This window comes from Cryptomeria japonica, chromosome 11 (genome assembly GCF_030272615.1).
Source record: "Cryptomeria japonica chromosome 11, Sugi_1.0, whole genome shotgun sequence".
Classification (NCBI taxonomy): domain Eukaryota; kingdom Viridiplantae; phylum Streptophyta; class Pinopsida; order Cupressales; family Cupressaceae; genus Cryptomeria; species Cryptomeria japonica.
Genome location: NC_081415.1, coordinates 719,491,006 through 719,499,649, shown reverse-complemented (window position 1 = coordinate 719,499,649; position 8,644 = coordinate 719,491,006).

Here is an 8,644-nt window from a genome sequence, read left to right as displayed (position 1 = left end):
TTTGCTGATGGAATAACTAATGGGAACAATCTTCTCAAGGATAATGATACCAGATGGATCTCTTTGGATGGTCCAATGCATCGAGTGTTTTCAGAATATCCATCCTTGATTGGACTATTTCACACAACTCGCAACGAATCAGATCAACCAAAATTTCCTCACCTTCTTCGAAGGTTAAGTAATTTAGAGACACTATTAACTTTAGCAGCTCTTTTGCCCATGCTAGAGGAAATGAGGAATATTATGAAGGCTTCCCAAAAAAGAGCTCTGTATATTGTAGAATATGCTATGTTGCGTAAGATGACATGCATGACCCTCGACAATCTCTATCGAAATCAACCAACACTATTTGATGAAAATTTTGTTAAGTGGCAGACACTCATAGATTTGAACAATCCTAATAACTTTTTACAAATCGGTGCAGACGGGGAGGTATGTGCCAATGTACAGGGACTTGAGATACCAATGCACTTCTATGTCACGGTCAACCCCGAGGAACCAAGAAAGCGCCCCAGGAAGCAACTAGCAAGAGTTACAAGGGAAGCTTTCGACAAGATTGTTGGAACTGTAACTACAAGGGAAGATTTCGACAAGATTGTTGAAACTGTAACTACTTCTGTGAAGAAAATTGTGTATGATCTTTCCTCACAAATTAGAAGTAGATTCCCTCCTAACAACCTACTCGAAGCCATGTCTATTGTATTTCCTCATTATTGGAGCCTCAACATTGCATCTGATTTTCGAAGTAAGCTACTGATTTTGATAAAACAATTTTGCATATCCAGAGAATTGAATGGAGTAACTATAAATGAAACATTAGACGAAACTCATCTTCGAGAGAAATCATCTCATTTTGCATACACTATGAGAGAACAATATGGCAAAATGGAGAACCCTGCGAAGAGGGATCGATAACAAGGCTTTCAAAAATTATAGCTGAGAATGCAGCGTTGCATGATTCAATGCCAGAATATTTGAAGCTTGTTGATTTATGTCTTACAATGATATCGGGTTCAGTGGAAGATGAGAGAGTTTTTTAGTGCTTTGGGGTTCCTAAAATCAAACATAAGAAACAAACTAGACAAAAATTTGGAAAATTGCTTGAGGCTCTATACATCTAGGTATGATGTCCACACTTTCCTTACTGTTGGTGTAAATAATTATTCATCTTGTATATTATTACACCTTACTTAATTTTACTTAGGAAATGCATTTCATAGTAGTTTGGGTATGAGACACTTGGGTGTTTGTGCCACATTGGGATAGTGTGTGTAGGAGAAATTCCATTTTTTATGGTGTTGATCTTGTTGTTACACTCCACATTCAGTGGGTGATCCACCTCATGTGGACTATTATATTATTTCTCCTACCTACCCACACCTATTTCTTACCTACCCTTGTTTCTTATTGAGCCACATGTCATGTTTGTGTGCTCACATATCCCTAGCCTTGCCTATATAAGCAAGCTCATCTACATTGTATGTAATTGATATTGATCATTTTCTATTGATGAGAATACAGTTTATTCTTGTCCTATATTGTGTCTCTATTTTGTATATTTCATTGAGCTCTTGATCTTGGCAAAATCTCACACTTACGATAGGACACTGCAAATATGGAGGTCCAAACGTGAAAGATGAGGTTTGGGAAACACTTCAAACCAAAGTGTCAATGGGACTATTGACTCATGTACTAGACCTACTGGTAGCATTGAGATGCAATTCAACGAAGGTATGTAGACTCAGAGTGAAGAAACTATAGACAAGAATCAAGAAAGCTCTGAATTTGATGAAGATGAATGGCAACTGTAAGAGATTGGTATTTATTAATCTTATTACTGTATCTCATCATTCATATTACAAAAGCAAATTAATTTTTGCAATTAGAATTTAATATTGATTTGTAATTGTATTTTTCAACTTTCTATTTCCTGATTTAAAATAGCATAATAAAAGACCATAATGTGTTCATTGTTACAGAGATGTTTATTGTTTATTTAGACATGTTTGAGTCTCAAATTTGTGTGATACATTTCAGAACCATATGATACAATTCATTCAATAGTAATACAATATACACATGTCGAGAACTTAGATTTTCATTAATTCTTTCAAAATATAGCCATATGATACAATTCATTCAATAGTAATACACCAATCTGTGTGATTCTCCATGCAAATTGCAAAAGTGAATACAAAGTTTCAAAACCCTTTGCAAATGACCCTGAATTCCCTTTTATAGAAACAAGAGAGCAACAACAACTCCTATGTGATTCTCCAATGTCCATGCAAAAGTGAATACAAAGTTTTAGAACCCTTTGCAAATGACCCTGAATTCCCTTTTATAGAAACAAGGGAGCAACAACAGCTTTAGGTCGAATTGCAAGTTTGTAACACGTGAAGACTCAACATCAAAATCACAAACTAAGCACAAATTTATATGGCCATCATAGGCCATATTAACAATTTAACATCCACTAAATGTATGGTGTCTCTTGTTCAGAGTTCAAAATTAAATATTAATTCATGCCATGACAAATTAAATATAGATAAGAGCAGTGCCTAAAACCTAGTAATAAGAAATAGAGAAATGCATAAATGTTAAAGCAAGGGAGAATTTGAGAATACAAATTTACTGGTTGAAGTTTTGCACTGTGCATCATAGATTCATAGGCTAGATTGGTAAAATAGCAATAGTGAGTGCTAGTTTTTTCCTATTCACAAAACAGAGTTATTTCAAGCGATGCCAAATTCCAAACAGAAAAAACATAAAACCTTGAAATTAAGAGTAAAAGAAGAAAATTGTGCAATACATACTATGATTCTTAAGATTTTTGTGCCAGTTTTTGTAAGGTGCTCCACTCTTCGTCTGATGGAAGGTCAATATTCTGCAAACTATGGAAAGTCAACTGCAACTTCGTCAACATTCCATATTTAGAAGATTGACTTGACATCACTGTTTCATCCAATACCGAATTTAGAGTTGTAAATGGTTAGATGAATTCCAGAAAGCTTTGGGGAGTTGTGTCCTTAGGAAGAAAGTCTAAATCAAACTTCATTTTTATCTCCATGCTTTTTTTGTAAGCTTCTTTTCTAATGAATTTATTTGATGGGTCAACGGTCTTAGGCAAACCAAGTTTAATCAAATTATTTTTCTTTTCTTGCAGCTTCAATATCTTTTTTCCATATTTTTCTATAACTTCTGATGTTTCCCTTAGTTTCTGGCATTTTTGAATGATAGATGATGTCTTAACTATGCCATCAATGCAACTCTTAATTCCCTTGGATGCCAAGTAGCTGTCACTAGTACTGTAGACTACTTGCAAAATCTTTTTTGCCATATCCTCTTTTGAATAAACATGTATGCTCTTCTCAAAGTTCCCTTTGATTTTCATATAAATTACTCTCAGACTTTCATTCAATTCAAACCATTCACACAACTTGTCACTCCTCTACATTATTTGCCGCCAAATGTTTTCTTGTATATACTTCATTGTATTTTTCATATTATCTTTCAATCTATCCTCCAAAGTTTTTATTTTATCATTTGCATTGTGCAAGTCTTCTTTCATTTGTGCACATTTTTTTCTTTCTTCCTCTACTTCCTCTTGCAAATGTTTTTCTTTTATCTTCCCATGATCTAATAGGTCCTATATTTTTCTTATTTCGGCAGCAACAGACTCATAACTTTTGTATAATTTTTGAAAACTGGCTCTTTCCTAATCAATTTTTTTACTGCTTTTAGCCATTTTTTTTGTCAGGTCCTTGAATTCGGCATCCATCTTCTCCTGCTCTGCAATTTCTAGTGCAGAGCTCGAATTTTTTATCCTTTTCTGTAAATCATTGCACTTGTTATCTGTTGCTTTCCTCAATTTTTTCATTTGCCAGGTCTGCCTGTAACTTTTCTATTTGTTTTTCCAGTTTATTTTTTTCTCTCTCCACCTTTAGCAGTGAAGTGTAGACCACTTCATTAGTCCTTTTTGACACACTAATTTTTTCCACATTATTTACTTTGGAAAAATCCATTTGGAGGGTGCTAACTTGTAATTCACAGGGATCTATCTGACTGTGTGGTGGATTTTTATCTTTAGTTGTGGTCGAGGGCATAAAACCATGAACTCCATCATATCTTTATGTGGGTCATATGTTGGAAATACCCTGTTCCTTGCAGGTTGTTCGTCTAAAACTTCAGTCAAGGCACCCCTATGAAATGCTTTCTTTTTTTCTGTATTTGCTTTTGTTGTGTGTTCATATTTTTCATAGTAATCACGAAATTGAAAAATTTGGGCTTGCTAAAGCAATTGAATGTTTGAAAGGTGACATACGAATACTAGAGGCTCCAGTTCCACTTATTCATGTGATTTTAACTAATGTTTGACTAGGATTACCAACAACAATTCATGATCTTGTCCCACTCCCACTGACACTTTCATGTGTAGTTTTCATAATCTTTTTAGGTGTGTGATATGAAGCTACAAATGATTGTTTTGTAGTGTCAGTGGCACTTGATATAGGATTCTGAATAGTATGAGTATCTACCACTAGTGGCCTCTTGCGAGAGATAATTTGTTGTAGCCCTTGTCCAACACTAAGACAACTAGTATCAGTAGTAGTACCCATGCCAACCCCACCAATCACAACGTCACTTGATTGAACAATAATGGGAATACTATCCCCAGATTCCCCACCTGTGGCAGTGGCACTTGATTCACCACCAATGGGAATACCATGATGTGGTGGTGGTTGTGGATTTGAACCTAAAACAAATGTAGGGTGATGAATATGAAGAATCAAATCCAATGACTGGTTTAACATGAGCTTTTGATTTTGAATCTGATGGAAGTTGTACCTAAAGTGGATACCAAATGCCTTCTCCTCTGGGACCTAGACCACCACCTTCAAAACCCAAATTTTCCACAATGCTTTCCCCTTTTCTATATTTTTCTTTCATGGACTCATTGACTCCACCTAATATTTTAGGGATTGTAGTAGTTGTTAGAGTGGGCTCAACCTCATACTCATCATCATCTTCACTCCTATCATATGTTGTTGTGGGATGCTCCATATTCCACAATTTGCTAAACTCTCCATCCTCGTCGATGGTTTCAAATTCTGCACTGGTCTTTGGTTCACCCAGATTCTTCCTCATAGTCCAAAAATTATTTCTTTTGGTTTGAGTCCAAAAACAATCTTTACATTCTTGCATAATTGTTTTGGGAATAGATTTGTTGCATGCGTTTGGAAATAATCTTCGCCAGCTAGAATAAACATGTTTTTGGAGGCTTCTCTCTCAGGAAGGCACAAAGCGTGGGAGACCTTTCAAATTTAATCTGTGCTACAACCCTACCACCTTTTGCTCAGATTTCTTGTGTTTCTGGGTTGTATAATTTAGAGCATGCAACAATTAAATCTGCACAAGGAACAATAGACAGAAAACCATTTACAAAAGCCAAGCCACACTAAAAAAATTATCTCCCGCAATAGAGTTCTCTTGCTTCCTTCGAGCTCTTGCATAAAAGTTTCTAAGTTCAATTGCTCTACTTCTATGTCTCACACACCTGCCTAGTGATTTTGTGTCACACTCTGCATGGACAAAAGCTAGATAATGCACCTTGTGAAAACTCAAAAATGAAAGTTGGTTAAAAAATCATCTACCACCTCATTTGTGTCCTCGAGTGATGTGACATGCCTTAAATGTTGTATTTACTTCGCCTTTCAAAATGGTCTTTTAATTAGGCTTATTCCTGCTGACAAGGAAAACATTGTTAGTCCGTACAAAGACTTGACACAAAGTCGGTACCCCAAAACCTAGGTGAAACTTGACAAGTCGCTCAGTCGGGGAAAATATGAACTTAAGAACCTACAGTCAAGACTTACAAACTTTTCACAACCCACGGTAGAGCGACCGAAGCACAAGACAATGGGAGATCGGGTGATCAAAAACTTTCAAAACTTTCTAACCCCGTGACAAGCTTAGAAAAGGGACACAATGCGCGACATGACTTTGAAAACTCATAAATCCCGCGATTGGAAGCTTGAAACATGAAGCGAAAGGGGAACTTAGGAGAAATTGGATGGTGACTCCAAATTAAAAAAAAACGGGGGGGGGGGGGCGGACATAGTCTAATTTTATGTGACCAAAACACGTACGTGTTTTTCTTACTAAACATAATGCATGCGTGTTTTTTATTTTCAAAAACCTGTACGTGTTTTAATTTTTTGAAAAATACGATTGTGTTTTTCTTTTAAAAGACTCGTACGCATTTTTAACATTTAAAAACACAAATGTGTTTTGGCTTGGATTGAGGTTTGGTGATCGAGCCTTAACGCGAATGGGTTATTTAAATTTAAAAATAACCTGTTCGCGTTAGTAGTTTTTAGACTTTTTTTCAAAGGTTGTCCACTTTTTTGCACACAATCTTGGTGCACTTACCCAAGACATGAATCTGCACAAGTGACCCCAACGACACTACTAAACCATGCAAGAGAAAACTGCTAGTAAAAAATACAAATGCCAATATTCTAAAGAACAAATCAAGTGAAAAATGGAAGGTCACCTCCAAAAATAGGAATGCAAGGGTGTCCATATGGTAAGTATTCCATCTCACTGAAATACATGGGTAACCAACCACTGCATCTTCTTAGTATATAGGAAGAAGTAATTAATACATAGAACCTCCAACATGAAACCAAGGAAGCATTAGGACCAACAGTAGAACCCCCCCCCCCCCCCCCCCGCCCATAATGTTGACAAGGGAGAGGTATGACAAGTACATTGAATCTAAATGCTATTCTCCATGATGCTAGAGAAAGTACAGATATGAGACAAGAAAGGTGGAGCTTAGATCACAGGAAGGCATAATAGGACCAAAAAAAGCATTGTTGAATTCAGAAGGAGGAGACAGTGGTCTAGTAAGTAGTCTACAAAAATGGACCTGGGATCTAGATAAATCTCTGAATCATCTTTCTGACGATATCTCATTTGCAAAAAAATGGAGTCCAGATGCACAGGATATGCCCCCGGGAGTGCAAACAACAACTTATGACTTCAACTTGAAAAAAACCTGCAAAAAGAAAAAATCAGAAAAAATACCTCCAAAATGGATCGGGCTCGGAGATATCTTTCCAATGATATATGGTTGTTCAATTTCGCCTCCGTATGCTCAATTTAGATTGAAAAAACCAACCCCTTGTTTTTAATAGGCCTTGGAAAAAAAATCGCCACCCCCTGGTGGCTGGGTGGAATCTCCTTGGTGGAGTAGCCCGACAAAAGTGGTAGAGGAGTGGCTCTGTGTAGCTGAGGCTGCGCGGAGATGTTTGGGTGGGCGGTGGCAGTTTCGTATCCGCTGGCAAAGAGTTGCAGTGGTTTGCTAAACTGTTGGCGGCCAAGGGCCACTGCGGACTCCATGCCACTGGCAGCTAGGGGTCGTTGCGGCTAGCCTAGCTGCTGGCTGCTAGCGGTCCGACTAGCCGCTAAGGTAAAAAGATTTTTTTTTTTTTTGACAAAAATTTGTACGGTACGACCTGTACAACTGAGAAACAATTTATTTTTTCCCTCAGTGGTACTTGCACCAAAAATAGGCAAATTATATATCAAAATTCGTTTAAAGGGCCTTCTGCAACCAATGGAAAGGATCATTTGGGCCCAAAACGCTCCAAATTTTTAGGTACCCTCTGGAACAAAGAAAACCCTCGAACTTCGAACCTTGTAAAATGGACTCCGTGTATTCGATTTCAGCAAAGCAAAAGGCAATCCTGACTTTCTTGAGCCTTATGGAATTGATTGTGCACTCTAAATTAACTCAAGATGAACAATTTGTTGTGTAAATGCAAATAATCTCCAAAAAAGTGAACAAGAACCTTTAGATCTGGAGCTCTGATACCATGTTAGAATTCATGAAATGTGAATCCCACAAGCCATTATCTTCTGCAAGAATACCTGTCACACATAAAGAGAGAATTGAAAAACAAACTAATTGAAGATAATAACAATGAAATTGATTGAATTTCTTTGAAATTGCTTGAGTTACAATGAAGGATATGACATCCTTATAAAGAAATCTAACTCTAAAGATAAAAACCCTAAATGGTGGAGTTTACAAGATAGACTGAGAGTTGAAACAAAATGCATGAATCCATCATGTATGCACAAATAACATAATAGACTAATTAAATGCATGAAACTCTTGAAATCTAAATATAGTTTGCTTTTCCTAGTTTGCATTATGCATGGATATAAATAATTAACTAACTAAATAATAAATGTCAATAATTAAGGGATAGATTATTTAGTGAATTAATGCAATTAAGTGAATAATTATTGTATAAATTATTTACTCCAACAACAATGGCTTTTGAATTCATTTGAATCTAAACATCATTTGAATAATTTTATTCAAAGAGAAAAGCATACACTTGTTTATTATGTTGTCATAATTTTCTATTGTGCTGATTATTTTCACCAATGGTGGATTGGACCTACAAATCTAAGGGGAAAATGTTTTTCATCTACTATATTATTAAAACATCTTCTATTATTGATTTTGTTTAAAAATATTTAAGATCTTGTAGCTCTTGAATCTCTTATGGTTCATATTTTTGTTTAATATTTGCTTAATTCTCATGGTTAATTTTTCAAATGCCTT